Source organism: Ursus americanus, chromosome 10 (assembly GCF_024610735.1).
Source record: "Ursus americanus isolate L20-20 chromosome 10, mUrsAme1.1.p, whole genome shotgun sequence".
Lineage (NCBI taxonomy): Eukaryota > Metazoa > Chordata > Mammalia > Carnivora > Ursidae > Ursus > Ursus americanus.
This window is the reverse complement of record NC_142136.1, coordinates 74,859,430-74,880,301: the sequence shown is the minus strand read 5'-3', so window position 1 is coordinate 74,880,301 and position 20,872 is coordinate 74,859,430. Positions and strand designations below refer to the sequence as shown.

The 20,872-nt window shown below is 36.5% G+C and overlaps 1 pseudogene; it reads left to right on the top strand.

Moving 5' to 3' along the window:
- Positions 1-11,875: 11,875 nt before the first annotated feature.
- The window catches only part of LOC123791745 (host cell factor 1-like), a 195,276-nt pseudogene continuing 186,279 nt past the window's right edge, over positions 11,876-20,872 (top strand).

Here is a 20,872-nt window from a genome sequence, read left to right as displayed (position 1 = left end):
CATGATTACAAAAAGAAAAGAAAAAGAAAGGTGATCTGTCAGTTGTTATAAAGTGAGTTAAACCAGAGAGCGGGGCACAGTGTCTCCAAACAGGAGACTGGAGTTTAGGAGATAGGTAGTGAGTCCCTTAACTAGAGTACCAGAAGCACAAGTGGAAAGTAGGGAAGAGTTAAGGGACATATTTTGAAAGTCCATCAAAGAACTGGATGCCATTTTAGAGAGATGGACAAGACAGAAGGAGGAGCCAAAGTTGACCCCAAGAATTTTGAACCAGAAAGACCAAGGCATTAAGGCTGCCATTAAATAGAAACTAAGCTCAGTAAGCTTTACAGTGAATTTGGTTGAGTAAGAGTGGAAAAAGGAAATAAACTCGGGAGGAATCTATAATCAAATGGTCTTTACTTCAAAATAGAAATAGACTCAATGCGTATTTGTTGAATTAATAAGTCCATTGTCATCACTAAATGCCTCTTGCATATTTTCCCTAATTTCTACATGCAAGTGTAGTCCAAAAGAACTGAAAAAGGACATCTCTTAAACCAAAAGATATAATTCTTCTAAACCTGGATGAGTGAGAAAGACAGGCCTTCTGACACTTCTAGAAAGTTTGAACAGGAGATAGTTATAAAACTATATGAAGGAATTATTGTTCATTTTTTAATGTAAGAAAATACCTTTAAATTTTAGTGGTGCATACTGAAGTATTGTATTTACTCTTTGAAATAATTAGGCAAAAGAGAATGAAAGAAAGGGAAAAGAATATAGGAAGATAATCTGAATTGTTGAATCTGGGAGATGGGATTATATTGGCCCTTTTTTACCTTTTTCTTATTATGAAAAGAAAAGAAGTGACTATAAAGACCAAAAATCAAGATCCTTGAGTGGTAGAACAAAGCAAATAAAGACCTCACCACTACCCACTTCCGATTTCTTGCTAAACAAATAACAAACATCATGTGGTTGAGCCTGATTCTTTATTGCTTGCAGTTGAATACATTATAATGGACACACCTCCTTCCAATACATTTTTATGCTACTGTGAGCAGAATACTGAATTCATATTCAACACATTACCATCATACAATGTAATATTTTTTCATAGTTTCAAGAGCTGACCATAACATGAATCCTTAACATTAACAGATTACATTTCCTTTGAAAATCATAGCGCTCTTTCAAATGGTTTGTTGATTATTCTATACATCTAGCTCATTGAAAAGAGTAAGTAAGCTTTTTACATATCTGCGGTAATGTAAGATTTGGAAAAAGCAGCAAACAGACAAAGAAAGCTGAATGGAGGGAAATGATCAGTTTAGGGGAGTAAAATAAATATATATGTACATACATCCTTTATTTGGTGTGGGTTTTGCTGAGAGTCGGTAGCTCACAGGTGATAAGCCATAATCTATCTTCATAGGTAGTGGGATAATCAAAACAAAACAAATGTCAGTGTCTGTTCACTCAAGTAAAATATTAGTAATATTAGATGTCTTGTTAGATATTTACAAAAGATTGAAAGCTACATAGAAAAAAAATTACTAAGTAGGATTTTCTACTAAAATCGGCATTGCTAAAAACACATTTTAGTGTTATCTTTAAGTAAACATATATTCGTGTCCATAAATAAACCTGTTTTTTTTTTCTTTTCAGATTTTTGAAAAGTGCAAGTTTGGTCATGATTTTCTATGTATAAAAAATCACTAAATATTTAATGATACTTAGTGGCAAAAACCATCTACCTTTCTCAGCAGGTCAAGTTTCTGTCCAAGAGATTGTATCTGATTTTTAACTTAAATATTATGTGGTGCAGTGAGATGGCCTATGGCCCATCTTTAATTTTCCTAGACTTTATCAACCACCACCTAGTCCATAAAATGTTAAGTAGTTCCACTTAAAATTCCATCTTCAGTATTTTAACACAGCACTCCTCTTTAAAGAAGATCTGTGACCGCACCTGGATTTTGTCTGTATAACAAACCAAAGAAATCAGAAAAAAATGCACTTCACTTTGAGGTTATTTTAACATTTAAATAAATAAACTCAAGGAAATTTTGACCAAACAGTTTTGATAAAATGGAACTCCCAAACAATCTGCCTCATGGCTTTCCTGAATGAAGAATAATAAAATCAAATAAAATCTAAACTTGGACTAGGAGGTATGGTTCCACAAAAGGAATGGTGACAAGACAGTCTCTATGTTTGCCCTGGGTGCTGTGATCTTACCATTCTATGGGCATAAAAATAACCTAATTAATTTGAATGCCTTGAAATATTTGCTTTATTGTGAATCATAAAACCAGATAAGGAATAAGATGAAACCACACTGACATGACCCTGAATACTTGGGATTTTTTAGGAAGGTGGGGAACAAAGGATTTATTTCTCTAACTAAAGAATGATTAGATTAATTTTACCCTGTTTTCCCATTAGCAGCTCTGTGTCTTTCTCTGTCCTCTCTCACTTCTTGCTCAACCATCTGAGCTTCTCTATCAGTAGGCTTGTAATGTATTCCTTGCCCAGGCTTCAAAGCGATATTCACATTTGTAGATAAAAGGGTTGGTGCGCTGTCCGAGTGAGGACTGCCACAGTAACCCCGAAATGATGACATGGGTACATGATAAATATCCTGACACAAAAAAGCTATTTTTTAGAGGAGGCCACCACACCATAAGCAAACCTTTGTTGCTCTATCTGTGAGCTAAGGGATCTGTCCTCCCATTGAAAGGTCCCTGAGTCGACAGACTGACTACTCCAAGTTGCTGACACCATGGGACAGAACAAAGAATCTGTCCAAGTCTTGATCCCCTTAGCTCAGTGCAGGCCAAGTTCAGCTCAGCCATCTATCAAGGCGCTGGAATGTGCAGCAAGTAAATACCCACATTCTGCCAAGGAAAAAGAAAAGCTGGGTCATTGACTCTTCACAAGACGAAGGAAATTCTTCCACATCAAAAAGGCACCAGCAGCCCTCATCCGGGTCTGCACTGTATAATGGGTAGATTTTCAGCAAGTGTTCACAAGACAAATGATGCTTTTATCTTTCATTCTCTACCCCCCTTGCTATAAGAGTTTATGTTAAAGCCACTTAACTGTCTGGAGTGCAGACTGGTGGATTACCTGTTTGTAAGAATCAAGTACATTACCTGATCATGTGACTGAGGGGGGTGGGAGATGAGATGTTTGTAAAATTGGTTTTGCTTTGAAGAGATCTTCTGCACTTTCTGAAGCTTTACAAAGACTTCTATATATCCTAGCCCCCATAGCACAAAAGGATTAGAAGTGAACAAAATATCAAGTTGAGCATCTCGTCTTGTATTTCTAATTATTTTATTAGGTTAGCCTTATTAAATTGCAAGCTTTCAAACGGACGACTCATTATTGCAGAAAGTTGTGAAGCGAATCAAAGGAGTACCTCTGAGACAGTCTTTGCAAGCTTTGGAGCTAAGCGTCCAATGGAATTTTAAGAGAAGACCTCATCAGGTAAAATGAAACAATCCTCTTTTGAACTAAAACAGAAAAGCCCTTAAAAGTCACATCTTGAAGATCAGCATTTTGAGGACAGGAATCTTTAATGTTAGCAAAGTTGAACTAAAATACCTACAGTGATTAATTGATCAAGCTAGCATGAGGTTAATGCTTTTTTGTTCCTAAAACACGCTTTGATTCCAGGAAGGAATTCCTTTTCCCGTGCCACCCTGAGTGAACCATTCGTTTTAGTTTCAGTGGCTTGCTTTCTTTATATTTGTAATCTCAGTCTCAATTGCGGGCAGACGCCAGGTTATGATGACAATGGCAGGATGTCAGAGAATTTAATTCCCAATCTCGGTTCCATACCCAATGCCAAATTACATGCTAGATCTTGTTAAAGCTTTCTAATGTCAAAAGTTGGCAGCAAATACCCTTAGTGCCTACCACACATCTCCCCCACCCCGCCCAGGACCAAATAAGATAAATGGATGTGAAATTGGTTTGGAAAAGAAATCTGAAATATTACAATGAACTCATCCTTTAGAGTGTATGTCAATGATACGGAATGTAAATTTAATATAAAATTTTGTTCCCCACTCTACTTTTTTTTTTTTTAAGATTTTATTTATTTATTCGACAGAGATAGAGACAGCCAGCGAGAGAGGGAACACAAGCAGGGGGAGTGGGAGAGGAAGAAGCAGGCTCATAGCAGAAGAGCCTGATGTGGGGCTCGATCCCAGATCGCTGGGATCACGCCCTGAGCCGAAGGCAGACGCTTAACCGCTGTGCCACCCAGGTGCCCCCCCCATTCTACTTCTGATTTTTCTCTAGCAGACAAAGAGATCACTGCACTATGAATGGCATAAAAGAAAAGTGGATTCTTCAGAACTTTCTGCCCTTGGATTCCAATTATTTGATATGTAAGCTCTCAATCTGGAGCAATTTCTAATTATATTTGGTCAAGACAATGGGCATTTAAATAATTTTAATTTCACATTCAGTTTTCAATTTCAAGTTGGCAAAGATTAATGGATTATTATCTCTTGCAAAACAAGTAGTTTTTTTTTTTTTTAGGTCTTAATAAATGCTCTAAGCAACCTGGATATCTCCAAAAACATAGTTTGTTTGGAAAGGTGAATTATTAGATATTTATTCATATTACAAAAGGTTTATAGACTTTAGCAAAATACCACAGCATATAGTTATTTTTTCATACCTTTATTAGATATAATTGTACATACCATGAAGTTCACTCATTTAAATATACAATTTAATGGGATTTAGTGTATTTAAAAGTTTGGGCAACCATCACCATAATCTAATCTTAGAACATTTCTATCATTTCAAAAAATAATTTTGCACCCATTAGCATTCACCCTCCATTCCCCCTGACCCCAAACCTAGGCAACAATTAATCTACTTTCTTTAAAATTTGCCTGTTCTGGATGTTTCATGTAAATGAGTTCATACGATATGTGATCTTTTTTGGCTGGCTTCTTTCATGGAGCATAATATCTTTGAGCCACATTTACGTTGCAGCATGGATCAGCACTTCATTTCTTTTCATTGCCAGATAATATTCCATTGTATGGATATACCTTATTTATTTTTTCCAAACATCAGTTGGTGGAAAATTTAATAATTACAGAAATGCAAATCAAAACCACAATGAGTTAACATGTCCTATCCACTGGATGGTTATATCAAAAAGACAGAGGTATAGAAAGTGCTGGGAAGATGTGGAAGAATTGGAACCCTTATACTTTGCTGGTAGGAATATAAAATTGTTCAGCCACTTTGTAAAGCAGTTGAATAGTTCCCCAAAATTTTAATTAGTGACCTGCCGCATAACCCCCAATTCCACTCCTAATAGATACTTGAGAGAAATGAAAACATATGTATATGAATGTTTATAGCAGCAATGTTTATACATTATGCATAATAGCCAGAATTTATTGCATACACTATTTTCACGAATGCATTTCAAATATAAAAGTTGATCTGCCTAAATTCTATGTAACTTCTAGAACCTCTGGCATGACAGAATATGTTTGGGGAAAGGTTTGGAGGGGACTCTGTGAAGACACACCCCAGTTTAGGTTGTCAGTCTCCTGATGAACAGACAGGTTTTCCTCTTGTGTGTTTTGTTTTGATTTTAGATATTTACATACAACTTTAGACTATGTCGTTCACTTTTTCCTTGTGCCTCTATGTGCCTAGACAAGTGCCAGACACATTGCAGCTTCTCAATAAATGTTTGAAAAATTAATGACCTAAAGAAGTGAAGAGAAGAGCTGGAGCTGGTTCCAGGGATAAAATCTTCAGGACTTAGGATTAAAATAGGAGAGTAAAATGGTTGGATTTGAGTTTCAGAAAGATTTCTCTGGTCCCAGTGTTGAAGACAGATTGGAGAAGGACAAAGGTGAGAAGTAGGGAGTTTATTCCCATGTAGAGAAACTGAGAACCAGAACTAAACATAGGAGTTAAAGCAAAGAGGTAGTATTTAAGAGAGGAGAAGGAGACTGAATCTGTAAAGCTGAATCGCTTAGTGAGCATGGAAGCACCAAAAGGAAGGACCAAAGATGTCGTCCAGGCAATAAGATCAGATCATGGCCCAAAGGAAGCATGATAGGAACTTCCTTAGGTTGACAGTTGAAGAAGAATAAGTTAAGTTTGGTGCCCATGAAGATTTTTGTGCCTCGATGTTATCCAGTGATATACCAACATGCAATGGAATTAATAGGTCCAGACTTCAGGAGAGAGTTATGGCCTGGCCATATTGCAGAATCATCAATATGGAGATAGCAGCTTAAGGCTTGGGAGTGGATGATCTTTCCAGGGAAACGGCATAGGATGGGAAAAAAGATTAAGAATGGAGACCTAGGGAACAACAAATTGTAAGGTGTGGGGAAAAACCTTCAACATAACTAGAAAAACTGGGTTACTTAGAGAATCCATTATTATTAATAAACATTCAACCACCCCCTGTTACAGGTTAAATTGTGTGCCCCCCAAACTAGCTATTTTGAAATCCTAACCCTAGTACTTCAGAATGTGACTTTATTTGGAAATAGGGTCATTGGACATATATAATTAGAATGAGGTCTTACTGAAGTGGGGTGGGCCGCTAATCTAACATGACTGGTATCCTTCTAAAAAGAATGTCTTGTGAAAAACAGACACACACAAGGAGAACGCCATGTATAGCCTGGAGATACATACTACAAGCCAAGGAACTACCAGAAGCCAGGAGAGAGGCCTGGAACAGAACCTTCCCTAATACCTTCAGAAGGAGCATGGCTCCACTGACATCTTGATCTCAAACTCCTAGCCTCTAAAACTATAAGACAACACATTTTTACTTTTTAACCCAGTTTGTGGTACTTTGTTACGACAGCCTTAGCAAACTCATAAAAAACCGACCCCATGCAAAGTAAGTGAACTTTCTTTTTATTACATCCTGACTTTGGGAAGCATACCCTCTCCTATAACTCCTGGCATTCTTCCTTTGATCTTTGCTCTGATTCTCAGAGGTTCCCGGATGGGTGACCATCACGATGATGTGTATTCCTCCTGCCTCACTCCAAGCCCTGAAGATCAAATTATCCTGGCACATCTCAACTACTTCAGATAATTTAGTTTTTCCCCCTGCTTGAAATAAGCCAGGAAACATCATTGTATCTGTTTACACACTTTAAAACAAGGCAGTTAGATTGCAAACTCACTGCCAACTCTAAGTTTCTAAAGATAATTGGATTGAAAATAATTTGCAGGAGGGTGAGGATGAGAGTGCCAACCCTTCCCTCCCTTCTGTCTTCTCACTCACCAATCATCCTGGCCTTCTGTCTGAGCAAAGGCAGAAACCTTCCTTTGGACATTAGCAAACAAATCTTCATGACTTGCTTTCTTATAGGCCTGTTAAATATGAAGATCCCGTAAATGGAATACACTGCATTAACATTATCTTTCCTTTTGTCCTACAACTATCACCTACAAGCTTCAAACTTTGTATGTTAAACTTGATGACTTATAAAACCACATTTAAGAGACCATGATTCAAATCACCCTCAGACCTCGTCCCTGTAGACTGTAGTTACAAGTTGTTTTACTAATTTCATCCTTACCAAGTCTGATTTTACTTCACCTTCCAGCCCTCTGTCTGCCAGCAAGATTAGATGATTCACCCTCTGCATTTGTATCCTCTCCTTCTCTAACTATGTAACTCTAACTTACAAATTCAAATTCAATTTCTTTTATAAACCCCAAACCACCTAATCCAACAAAGAAAACCCCTTCATGCCATTCTGGCTTTAGAATCTGCAGCTCACCCCGTGAATCCATAGCCCTGCACTAGACCAGTGGTGTTATCAGCGTGTCTTACTTAAATACTGTTATCTAAATGTTACTGAAACTTTATCACATGCCAACTTAAGAAAAAATGTTGCGCATATTTTTGAGATAACACAGCAATCACAAAGTTGGCCGAAGAATATATCTGGGAGTACTTTTTTTTTTCTTGTCATTATGATAGCTGTGAAATGCAAAATTCATAAAAATAGTCATATCATTCCATGAAGTCAAACTCTATTTTTATTTTAGGCCTACTAGTAACAGAAAAGACAAAAAAAAAAAAAAAGGATATGTTCTTTCCAGTCTTGGCTTTGGTAAGAATTTTAAATATTTTATTTTAAAACGAAAACAAATAAAATCTTTGCTCTTTTATCCATGAAACACAATATAGGCTCTTAAAAAATAAGATATTTTAATTGATTATTCAAAAGCCCAGTTTATAGTGTAAAACCATTTCTTTCAACTAAGCATTTTTTATATCTAAGTATGTATTTTATAGTTTAGTGGGGTGGGTTTCTTAAAGTATATGGCAATGATTTCTTCCTTCAAATGAAGAGGTGCCAGGGATATTAACTGAGAGTCCTCTATCACTGGGACTGTAATGAGATATGTATCTCAAAATAACTCTCTGGGTTATGTTGTTTTACCCATTTTCTAGATAAATGAGCCGAGTGTCATATCCTAAAGCTAGCAAGTGGAAGTTAGGACCATCCATATTTAAGTTAACCACATCATCCTATTTCTGCTGGTCAGAAAAGAAATCTTAACAAGCCATTTATATTAATGCAAAGAACAACTTCCTTTCCAAATAATCTGAATTCAAATTTAGTAGATTCCAGATTAATAAGGTTTTACTTTACTATTTCTCCAGTTCTGTCTTACTGCAGGCTGGATTTCTTTTTAATTCTGAGTGCCAGGCACATCTATTCTAAGAAAAAGATTGACTCTGTCTCTCTCTGTTTCATCTCTTTCATACACACACCCATGCGCACATATGTTATTGCCCATGTTTAGGAAACTGTAGACGTTTTGCTGACTTCTACATAGATCATTAGACTATAATGCATATCTTTTTTTTTTTTCCTAACAGCTAAGGCAAGATAGAGATATTAATGGATTTATGGTGCCATCATGTGGTAATAGATAGATACTCATTTTATTTTTTTACATCATTTTTACCTTACGAAACTTAACTTATGAAAGATTTCATATGTACTAAAAAGTACAAAAATAATACAAGTATTCATGCACCCAATATTTTATTATATTTATTTCAGATCCCTCTCTTAATTAAAGAAGAAATCCTTATAAATGCAGCTAGGTCAACCCTTCCCTTCCCCTATTCTTCCCTTCTCAGATAGAATAGCAAACTTCTAAGTATTTAGTTTTGTTCCTTATCTATCTATCATCTATCTATCTATCTATCTATCTATCTATCTATCTATCTATCTATCTATCATCTATTTACCATCTATCATCTATCTATCATCTATCTATCTATCTATCTATCTATCATCTATCTATAATCTATCCATCCATCCATCTATGTATATTCATAACAGCTATAAACTATTATTTTGTGATTTGAATGATATGCACATACATACACATAGACATACATGATCATTTTAAATATATTCTCTTGCAGTTTGGTTATTCACTCGATGTTAGGGCTTTTGAAATTTTACGATCTTGCTGGTTTGTTGTTGCTAGTGTTTTGCCTTACTGAGCTGGTTAGTACTTCATCCACGACCATGATGTTGAATAGATGTACAGATGTTGAATAGAATAGATAGCAGAGAGCTTTCTGTAGTGTTCCTGACATTAAGAGATTATTTTTGCTATTTTATCATTATGTATAATATCTGCAGATTTTGATAGCTAGCATTTGACAGATTAAGAAAATTCCATTCTGCTTCACTTTGCTGAGTTTTATCTTAAACATGTACTATTTTTAAAAAATTCTTTTTAATATATCTATTGAAACAAAGTACAACATGTTTCCTTTTTGAAAACTTTTATGCACTTGAAATGAAGGGATATCTTACAACAATCAGTTCAAGAGAATATTTAAGACACAACTTCCTACTTAACCATAGAGTTCTTGCTCCATATACTTGTTAGGCTCAACTTATAACTTGAGAATCATTTCGTATTGGCTATGATATGAGCCACTTTCATTAATGGCTGCCACCGTTGACCAAATTTGAATATGCAGGTTTCTGTTCACTTAACTCTTTATTTCTATATAAAAGATATGGCAAAGAAAATATCCTTGAGATGACTCTCTTAGCTAGTCAGTTAATAAGAAAAAGAGATCCATACCCTATTGATGCATTCCATCAATTTCATAAGTTCACCTTTGTAACTCCAAGCTCTTTAAGGACTAGTGATTTGTTTACCTCACATTCCCATATAGGGTAGTGCCTGCAACACTAGTAGCCATTCTACAAATATTTGTGGAAAGAATAAATAAGCAGAACCAGGGAGAATCTTACCTTTATTATCCTTTTTGAGTTACTATTTCTTTTTTTTTTCTTTGAGTTAATATTTCTGAGACTAACATATCCTTTAAATTTCATTTGAACTCTTTTTAAACTTAACAATATAGCTTATATTTTGTTGGACATAAGTTAATTAAGTAGCAATGCACAGTTATTGTTGCCAGAGAGAAGTTCAACACACAGGAAATACATGGCATTATAGTATGTTTGGACTGCAGGGAGATAAATCTTTAAAGATTAAAAGAATTAAACCTGGAACTGAAATTCTGAGAAGGCAGAAGATACTATTAAAATATTAACCAGTAAAATTTTATAAAGAAACAAAAAAGAACTTCTAACAGACATCATCACTGAAATTAAAACTCAATAAATAGCATATGTTTTAAGTAGATACTGTTGAAGAGAAGAATGATGAGCTGAAAGACAAATAGAAAGAAATTAATAGAACACATGACATAGAGAAAAAGATGGGAAATATGAAAAGGAGTTAAGACATATGAAGTATAACATAAGATGTGTTCAACATAAATTTTATAAGGCCACTAATAGGAAAGAACTGAGAAATAAGTATAAGGCAATATTTTCAGAAATGTCAACTAAAAACTTCCCAGACTAGATGATGTAAATAAACTCTCAGGTTCAAGAACATATTCCAAGCTAAAACAAAACAAAACAAAAATTATTTTAAAATTCCCACTTTATGGGCAAATTTTAGCAGAACTATAGAACTGCTCCCACAGATGTCACCAAAATGATGACTTAGGAAACCCATCTTCATCCTTCAATAATTAGACATCTATCCATTAATAAAAACAGATCTGAGGGCACTCTCACATCCACTTAAGAAACTCTAGAAACATTTGAAAAAACAAAACAAAACAAAATAAAACAGAAAAACACCTGAGAATAATTGCACAAGAGAAGAAAGAAAACTTCATTTCATCTGCATCATCCCATCCCCCAAGCTGCCATTGTTCAGTCTCAAAAGGGAATTTCCCAGCTAGAAAGAGATCCCGTTGCTAGAAAGAGAAGAACACAGTCGAGTGAGCAACCAGCTTCTCCAGCTTTGGGGGGCACCACACAGAGATTCATTTCAGTTTCACTCACCCAACCAACAAAGCTGAGACATAGGTGACTTGGAACAAGGAAGAAAAGTAGGCGTTACCAATAGCAGCCATGCAGCAGAAGCAATCATGGTTCACAGAGACCTGCTCTGCAGAAAATTCATTAGATTTTTCCATTGATGAAACCAATGACTGGCACAGCTGCCACAGATCCCCTGCATATTTCATTGGCCTTTACTCTCACAGATATTTGCCTTGGTGGATGCCAGTTGTGTGAGTCTCTCTCCACATCCGGCAGAGCCCAGGAACTGCACTGGCAGCCAGCTCAGACCTCTACAGCTGTGCAAGCACAGACACCAGCCACTTGAGTCCCTCCTGAACCCCACCAGATCCCAGAAACCACACCAGCAGCCAGCTCAGTCCTTAGCAACAGCATGAGTGCAAGGCACCAGCCTAGATGTTCCCCTCCAAGCTGGCCCCACCACTGTGTGCATGCTTGGGACCAGCCACTCCAGCAGTGCCCCTGCATGTCACTGCCTGACACCAATCATTGGTCTCCACTGCGTTGTGCATGCTTGGAAGGACAGTGAGCAGCTACTGGAGAACACAGACAGCCAGGACCTCCACAGCCGCATGTGGGCCCAGATCAAGCCCAGTCTTCTGCCCCTGGTCTACACCACTTCCCTAAGGAAAAGTTATTCTCTTTGGGTAGATACATCAGAAAATGGCATGAAACTACATACCAGGATTCAGCTGGGTGAGCAGAACATGACCTGGATTGCACGCCCTGTCCCTCTCTGCGGGCACGAACCAAGTGTTCCTGTAAGCTGTGATGCCACTGATAAGGATAAGGCAGCTGGTGAGAGGTACAAGGGAAATTCTTTAGTAGACCAAACTGTCTGCTCATGTGAGTTAAGAAGGGCAATTTTGTTTCTTTAAATGAAAAAGGCAACAATGTTATAGGAGTGCAAGCCAGGCATCTCCTGGAACTTAAACACTGTACACTTTCAAAAGAAATTAGAATTACAATTAATTTGAGAATAAAATTACACCGACACATTGAGTCAGGGTAGCAAATCAGCTGAGTAGCTCAGACCCTCGTGTTCCTGCAAGTGGCTCCCACAGAGCTTACGGGTCTGCAGATGGCATTTTTGGAAGATCTTTCTCGTTGTCACAATGATGTGACATGCTACTGGCATTTAATAGTCATAAAACAGAGAGGCTAGACTATTTCCATAAATGATCAGGACTACAGATGAAGAATTGTCCTAAGTCCCAGACAAAACTCAAAAGTCTATGAGACATTCTGTAGCTGAAAATCTGTTTATGTTTATCTGAGTTTAGACATTTTCTCCATTTTATATGTAAGTAAAAAGTATCTTTGCATGATTTCAATTGATACACTAAATTTTCCAAAAATGTAGCAACCAAGCAATTTTAAGGGAAGAATATACATTTTTTAATAGGTCTTTAGCAAGATTTGTTCATAATAGCATATCTGAGACACTGAGGTAATTATAAGGCGGTAGTATCAGGCTGCATTAGCTTGGCATTCACAGATTTACTTCATTATGTTACTTGAAAACTTATACTGCAATACATTTTTATTTTATTTTTTAAAGATTTTATTTATTTATTCGACAGAGATAGAGACAGCCAGCAAGAGAGGGAACACAAGCAGGGGGAGTGGGAGAGGAAGAAGCAGGCTCATAGCGGAGGAGCCTGATGTGGGGCTCGATCCCAGATCACCGGGATCACGCCCTGAGCTGAAGGAAGACGCTTAACCGCTGTGCCACCCAGGCGCCCCATGCAATACATTTTTAAAAGTTACTTTCCTTTATTTCTACTCTAGAATGCAGTTGTGAAATTACATTGATTTTTAAAGTTATATCTGTATGTAGATTATGTTATCTACAATTTACATTTAAATAATAGAAGTTATTACAAAGTATTTGTGTATTAGTTATGTTATAGGCTCTTGTCAAATAATGCTAACTTATTACACAATATTAGCTAGGTTGTTTCGAAATTTTATTTTGTTGTGAGAGACGGGCTTTGAATCTGATGGGAATAGCCACATTACATCATCCATATTCCTTTACTTTTATTTATTTATTTATTTATTTATTTATTTATTTATTTACTTATTGTTAGTCACCATACAGTATGTCATTATCTTTTGATGTAGTGTTCCATGATTCATTGTTTGCATATAACACCATGCAATATGGGCCCTCCTTAATACCCATCACCAGCCTAGCCTATCACCCTACCCCTCTCCCTTCTAAACCCTTCTAAAACTCTCAGTTTGTTTCCCAGAGTCCATAGTCTCTCATGGTTCTTCTTCTGCTCTGTTTCCCCCGCTTCACTTTTCCCTTCCTTTTCCTAATGATCTCCCTGCTATTCCTTATGTTCCACAAATAAGTGAAACCATATGATAATTGCCTTTCTCTGCTTGACTTATTTCACTTAGTAATCTCCTCCAGTTCCATCCATGTTGATGCAAATGTTGGGTAATCATCCTTTCTGATGGCTGAGTAATATTCCATTGTGGAGAACATCTTTATCCATTCGTCTGTTGAAGGGCATCTCGGCTCCTTCCACAGTTTGGCTGTTGTGGACATTGCTGCTATGAATATTGGGGTATATATGGCCCTTCTTTTCACTACATCTGTATCTTTGGGATAAATAGTAGTGCAATTGTTGAGTCGTAGGATGGCTCTATTTTTAATTTTTTGAGGAACCTCTACACTGTTTTCCAAAGTAGCTGTTCCCACCAACTTGCATTCCCACCAACACTGTAAGAGGGTTCCCCTTTTTCCACATCCTCTCCAACATTTATTGTTTCTTGCCTTGTCAATTTTTGCCGTTCTAACTGGTGTAAGGTGGTATCTCAATGTGGGTTTTTTTTAATTTTTAATTTTTAATTTTTTTTGGATGTAAAGTTCGATGATTTATTAGTTGCGTATAACACCCAGTGCACCATGCAATATGTGCCCTTATCAATGTGGTTTTGATTTGAATTTCCCTGATGGCTAATGATGTTGAACATTTTTTCATGTGTCTGTTAGCCATTCGTATGTCTTCATTGGAAAATGTCTGTTCATATTTTCTGCCCATTTTTTGATTTGATTATTTGTTTCTCATGTATTGAGTTTGAGAAGTTCTTTATAGATCTTGGATGCCAGCCCTTTATCTGTAGAGTCATTTGCAAATATCTTCTCCCATTCTGTGGGTTGCCTCTTTGTTTTGTTGACTGTTTCCTTTGCTGTGCAGAAGCTTTTTATCTTCCTTTATTGTTGTGATCATTGTCTGCTTCCTGTGTCACAGTCTGTGGCATATTTTGGTGAACTTGCCTTGGTAACGTAGATCTATCCTCATCACATGAGTCCACATTTCCTTGTGCCTTCTCATTTTTTGTATCTTACCTCTTATGCGGGGCATTCACCCAGTCATTTATTTTTAATACAATAAACTTTCTTATAAGCTTAGAATCTACATGATTGGACAGGGGCTTTGTGGGGACACGTGTGCTTTGCAATCATCTGGACTCATTTCCTGACCCACTTCAGAAAGGTATCCCCAGCAAGCAACCACATAGATGTCATTTACCTTCTGAGTGGTTCCCCAAACTCAGGAATGGCCATAGCCCCAACTGTCTTATTTCAGTTTCTTATGGTTTTACTTATCTCTCTCCCTCTATCCACAGATGCCCTTACCCCCACCACACACATCAAAGGGCACAGAAGCACATACAGAATTCTCACTCTAGCACTGAACAGAATTGCATTTCCCATATATCCTTGGGTTAAACATGTATGCTTGACTCTCCATGAACTTAAGCTAAAAAAAATACAACCTAATTACATGAAAACATTATTGAATAGAAGTTTTTAAAAATCATTACTTACTGCTTATTTCCCTTCTAGAATTGAGTTGATCTCATTTTATTTTTTCAGGAAGAAACAAAAATATTACCACCAGAGAGCACCACGGTTCTTCGTTTATATTTTTATACACCAGTTTTATTGATCCCTACTTTTAAGGGTGATGTTAAATAATAACAATCATAATTTAAACTAAATTTGGAAAATTCTTTTGCTCTATTTTTGCTCTTTGTCTATTAAAAATATCCAAAAGCATTTCAATTTTTTTCTAAAAATGAGATATGAAAACATTTTAAAAGCGTATTTTAGATACCATGATAACAAAGTTTTAGAATAGTTTTGCTTTAAATTGATACTGGTCTCTTTCAATGTTAATTATGTTTTACCTCTTAAGTTCTGATACCATCTATTTCCTGATTCTCATGCACTGTCTGTGCTAATGATTTTTAGGTCTAGTTAGTATTAAAATATAGGTTTATTTGATTTATGAATCTTGAGAATTGCTGATGTTGTCTTTGAATACCATTTTAGTATTGTGCCCCTCCTTTATTGAACAAGCATTTATGCTTATCCTTCTCCTTGTTGTCATCTGCAAACTCAATAGATTAAATCTAAGGCCACTTTTAGCTCTAATGTCTTGTGATTTTATACCAACATATCAGAATATACCAGCTGGAGGATATCTCTTCAGTGACACAAAACACAAACAATATCTGCTATGAGTCAAATTTGATGATATAATTATGTGCTCTTTCATAATTCTGATGTTGTTTTTAGAATAAAGTATGTGTGGTTGGGTTCCCATAAAAAAGAACTTTCTCCATCTCTGGTTGGGTTCATAAACCAAAATGTGGGAATGCTGTAGGCTTGATCTCTTGGGAGATTATTTTAATTTCCTTTGGCATGGACCCACCTACTCTTGGGAAATCACAGGATGCCATCTTGTCCCACAGAAATGAGCGGGTCCCCATGCTGATTGTGAGCCTATGCTTAGGTGAGACCTGCTTCTGAGCACCAAATGAACTGATCAGAAAGTTCTAAGGTTGAAGTCCAGGAACGTCTGGAATGAGATGCATGTCCCTGTAAGCACATGAAACCAGCCTGTATGAGTCAGAGGACAGACTGTCCTGATTTTAGTAACTAGGCTGATCTTTTTTACTGGTGGAAAGAAAACTTGGATGATATAAATGCCTTCAATATTAAACACAAGATTTCAAAGTCATATTAATTTGATCATTAAGAGGAATATGGCCTTATTTGTACACTAACAATATTTGCAATGTTTATAACCAAAGCTTAGAAAAAGTTAGGAGACCACCACATTTTTAGTACATAATATTAAAGTTTCTTCATCCTGTGAATGTTCGCACTGGGATGAAATATGCCTGAGTCAATGATTCCATTGTTCAATACATACTTTGTATTCCATTTTCTGAAATGGCCAACAAAACAATAGTGTGTCTTTATAATTAGACTTTATGTTTAGCCAAGAATGCTATTATGAGTATGCTAATCAAGCTTATTCAGAAGGCATTGCCCAAATAACATTCTGTTATATCCAAAAGAAAAACACAGCCTTATCTGATGAATATAAGGCGTCTCTGAAAATATACAAAATAGTCCAGCTCTAGTATTGAAAATTATGACTTGAAATAAAAATACTTTGAAAATACCCCTTATTACAACCCTTCTAGATCAGACCCTGAAAATAATCCAAGAAATCTATTGGTTATTTTTCCTTATAGAAATTCCTTTAAAAATTCAAAATTTTTCTGTATTTGATTTTGGTAGGGGAAGCAAAATTGTAAAGAGTACAAGAATAGGCAGATTTTGATATGACAGAATTGCAAATGGTTTAATTTAAAATAAAAGAAGACATGACATAACCATGAAAGGGCCCTCTTCCACTATAGCCCTAAATTATATGTGTATGATTTTAAATTGTGTGGCATATTTATGTTTTAGAAAGCTGTACTTTGGGAAAAAAACTGTGGGCATATTATTAACACATAGAAGCTTCTGTTTCCTTATTTGATTCTGGTGGTGATTAAATCAAAAAGGGGGAAGACAGTTCTTTCCGACTACAGTTAAACTACTGTCTCATAAACTGTTCTGTGCAAGACTTCAGATGAATGTGAGTGGATTTTCTATTAAAAAAAAAAAGACTCTGTGCTCAAATAAGTTTGTAAATGCCTACATAACACACCTCCTTCCTGCAGATTCACAATGAACATTATTATTTAAGGACTCTGAGAAATTCTGGAGCAAGGAGAACTTCTAGAACTTTTCAATCTAATTTCTCAAGCCTGTATGACCACAGCTCTGAGCATGTTAAAGAACAAGGATCCCATAGAACACAGTTGGGAATTGCTACTCTATATACAAGAGTATGGTGGAATAATTATCACTCCAATGCCATCAACAAACATTTTAGTGGAGTTGCAGAAATAGTGGACTTTTATAACGAATAAAGACTACACCTAGGCACAAGCAGACATCAGCTCTATTTGTGTAACCACAATGAACTTATATATTTTTTTAAAGATTTTATTTATTTATTTGACAGAGATAGAGACAGCCAGCGAGAGAGGGAACACAAGCAGGGGGAGTGGGAGAGGAAGAAGCAGGCTCATAGTGGAGGAGCCTGATGTGGGGCTCGATCCCAGATCTCCGGGATCACGCCCTGAGCCGAAGGCAGACGCTTAACCGCTGTGCCACCCAGGCGCCCCTGAACTTATATTTTAAAATTTTGTACAATAAATTTTAGCTTGCTTCTACTAATGTAATAAGGAATTCCTAAAGATTTTAATTTCTCAGCTGGAAGGTAGGAGAAATTAAAAGCAAGTTCTGAGAACTTTACATTTAAAAAAAGACAACCATAAAATAGAAGTCCAGATTTGTCACTTATCAGCTAAGTCATATTTATAAATTATTCCAATTGTCTGGCTTGTGTTAATATCAAATTATGTAATGCACATAATGCTAAAGATACATTGGAGGTATTGATTAAATATTAGTTCTGTTTTTCATATCTCATGAACATGCTTTTAAATCCTATAGCTGTGCATGCAGCATCACACTGTAGTAATTGTAAACTATTAAAAAAATCAATGTTTCTATTCATTAAAATCATTTACTTCCATGTATTGAGTGAAATGGTGGGCAAATGACTGCCTGGCAGTCATTCCCATCTTCTTTCTAAAAAATACTCTGATTTATTATTCAGGCATTAAACTTTCTATATTATAGCTTATGCATTTGTAGGGAAATTTATCCCACAGAAAGCTCAGGAGTTGGTCATAAGGATTGATTTAGAAAAGAAAAATAATTCTGATGAGATCAACAAGACTCAGAGAAATGCTACTCTAAGCTATTCCTAGGTGATCATAAGAGATGCTCTCTCATGCTGGATGTTCTGTTTTCCGCATTACCACCCAGCCTTCTGCCTTGAAAATCTTTCTTCTGTGAATGGTCTTATGTAGACTCTCTTTCTTCTTTAAGGTTGATTTTGGCTAATGGAAGACACCAACAACAGTCTGTAGAGCAAGAGAAAAATAAAAGAGCAGAGCATTTATTAGCCCCGTCCCCAGCCTGCTGCTTGGTAATGGTCATCTTTCATTGTCCTGTCCCCTCCACTGTCTCTCAGCAGGTTATGTAACCTATACAGGACATGTTCATGTCTCTCAGCATCTTATGTAACCTACATAGCTTGCCTCCTTCTACAATCGCAAGAATCTTCAAGGAGGTAACAGAAGAATTGGCATAGCACATTCAAAATTCCCTTTTGTATTCTGGGAAGAAAGAAAGGTCTGAGAACCATGTCATATTAATAATTTTTATTTCATCACACAAATAAATGAGTAACCCTGGGACAAAATAATAGCTATGAGTAAATACTTAGACAAATAAGGACATAAGAATAGAAAATTGCAGGTGATGGGGTGCTTGGGTGACTCAGCTGGTTAAACATCTACTTTCAGTTCAGGTCATGATTTTGGGATCCTGGGATTGAGCCCCAGGTCTGGCTCCTTGCTCAGAGGGGAGTCTGTTTCTCTTTCTCCCCCTGTGCTCTCTCTCTCTCTCTCTCTCACTCTCATTCTTGCTCTCACTCTCTCTCAAATAAATAAATAAAATCTTTTTTAAAAAAAGGAAATTGCAGGTGCTGTGATCATATTATAGTCCAGGTGTTATGGAAGGACACACACACACAAGGTGTAGACAATCTTACCAATATGGATACAAAAATACCAAGGAAAGCAGTATTATAAAGGTGATTTTAATTAAGCTGAATTTTTAACATATTTTCAATGTAGGCAAAGAGGAAAAGTAAATTATAGGCAAATAGTAGTCCAACAGCATAATAAACACTTCAATGTTCTGAAACAGAAAGATGTCTTCAAGAAATTTTAAGTAGCTCACTAGGGTTGAAATACTGAGTTGAAGACATCAGCCACATGGCATGAGATGAGTCTACAGATGGACGAGGGCTGGTACTGGGTAGGCTTAACGCTACTCAAGGACACTGGATTTTGTTCTTCTGTCAAAGGGTATCTACTTATGGGTTTTAAGCACAAGAACAATATGACAACATTGTCCTTTGGAAAGAGCCCCCTGTTGACATAATAAATGGAGGCAAGGAGAGTACAGCAGGCACTGGGAGAAGGAGCTCTCACAGTCACCTGTCTGAGAGACTCGAAGTGAGGATTCTGGCAGTGCAATGGAGGACTCAGGTTTTAAACAGGAAATGGTAAGGCAATAACATTTTTAAAAATGATTTCTAATCAAAATAGAAAAGAAGAATGAATCACACATTTCTGACCCTGCTCCATGGAAGATGTCGTCTGCTTGGGCTGCCATAACAAACATCAGGGTCTTTGAGCAATACAAATTTACTTTCTCACAGTTCTGGAAGCAGGAAGTCCACGATCAGGGTGCCAGCAGGGCTGGTGTCCAGAGAGAGCTCTCCCCTTGGGTCGCAGGTGCCTTCTCTCTTGTGACTTCTGGCTTGTGCAAGAGTGAGCTCTCTGCTCTTCTTATAAGAACACTAATACCATCATATCAGGACCTTGCCTTTAGGACCCCATTTAATTTTTGTTACCATCTTATGGCCCTACGTTCAAATACAGTTACATTGGGGGTTGGGGCTTCACCATATTTTGGGAGACACAATTCAGCCTGTAGCAGAAGAATAGCCTATCAATTGAAAAGTTTAATTTTTTTCATTGTTTTTACATAGGAGTACTGGCATTTTACTGATGCTATTTGTATTGTTATTCTCATATTGTTGCTCATATTATTACTTGTAACTCATATTGTTACTAGGACTAGGCAGTCATAATGTATTTGAGTTTTTAAGGCCCATATCTTTCTGGTTTATGTAGAATTTTTTTTTATAAAACCACACTGGTACCTGACTGGAAAAAAAAAAAAAAGAAGTCTCTTAGAAATAATTCTCTATGATCAGTAATGCATTTCACATATTTCTGGATCCTATCAAGTCACAAAATTTTTTCAAACCATATCATACATTCAATACCTACTAAAGTCTGAGAAGACAGATCACATCATTTGAACTTTTCTAGTCTTTAGCACTTTTGTGAGT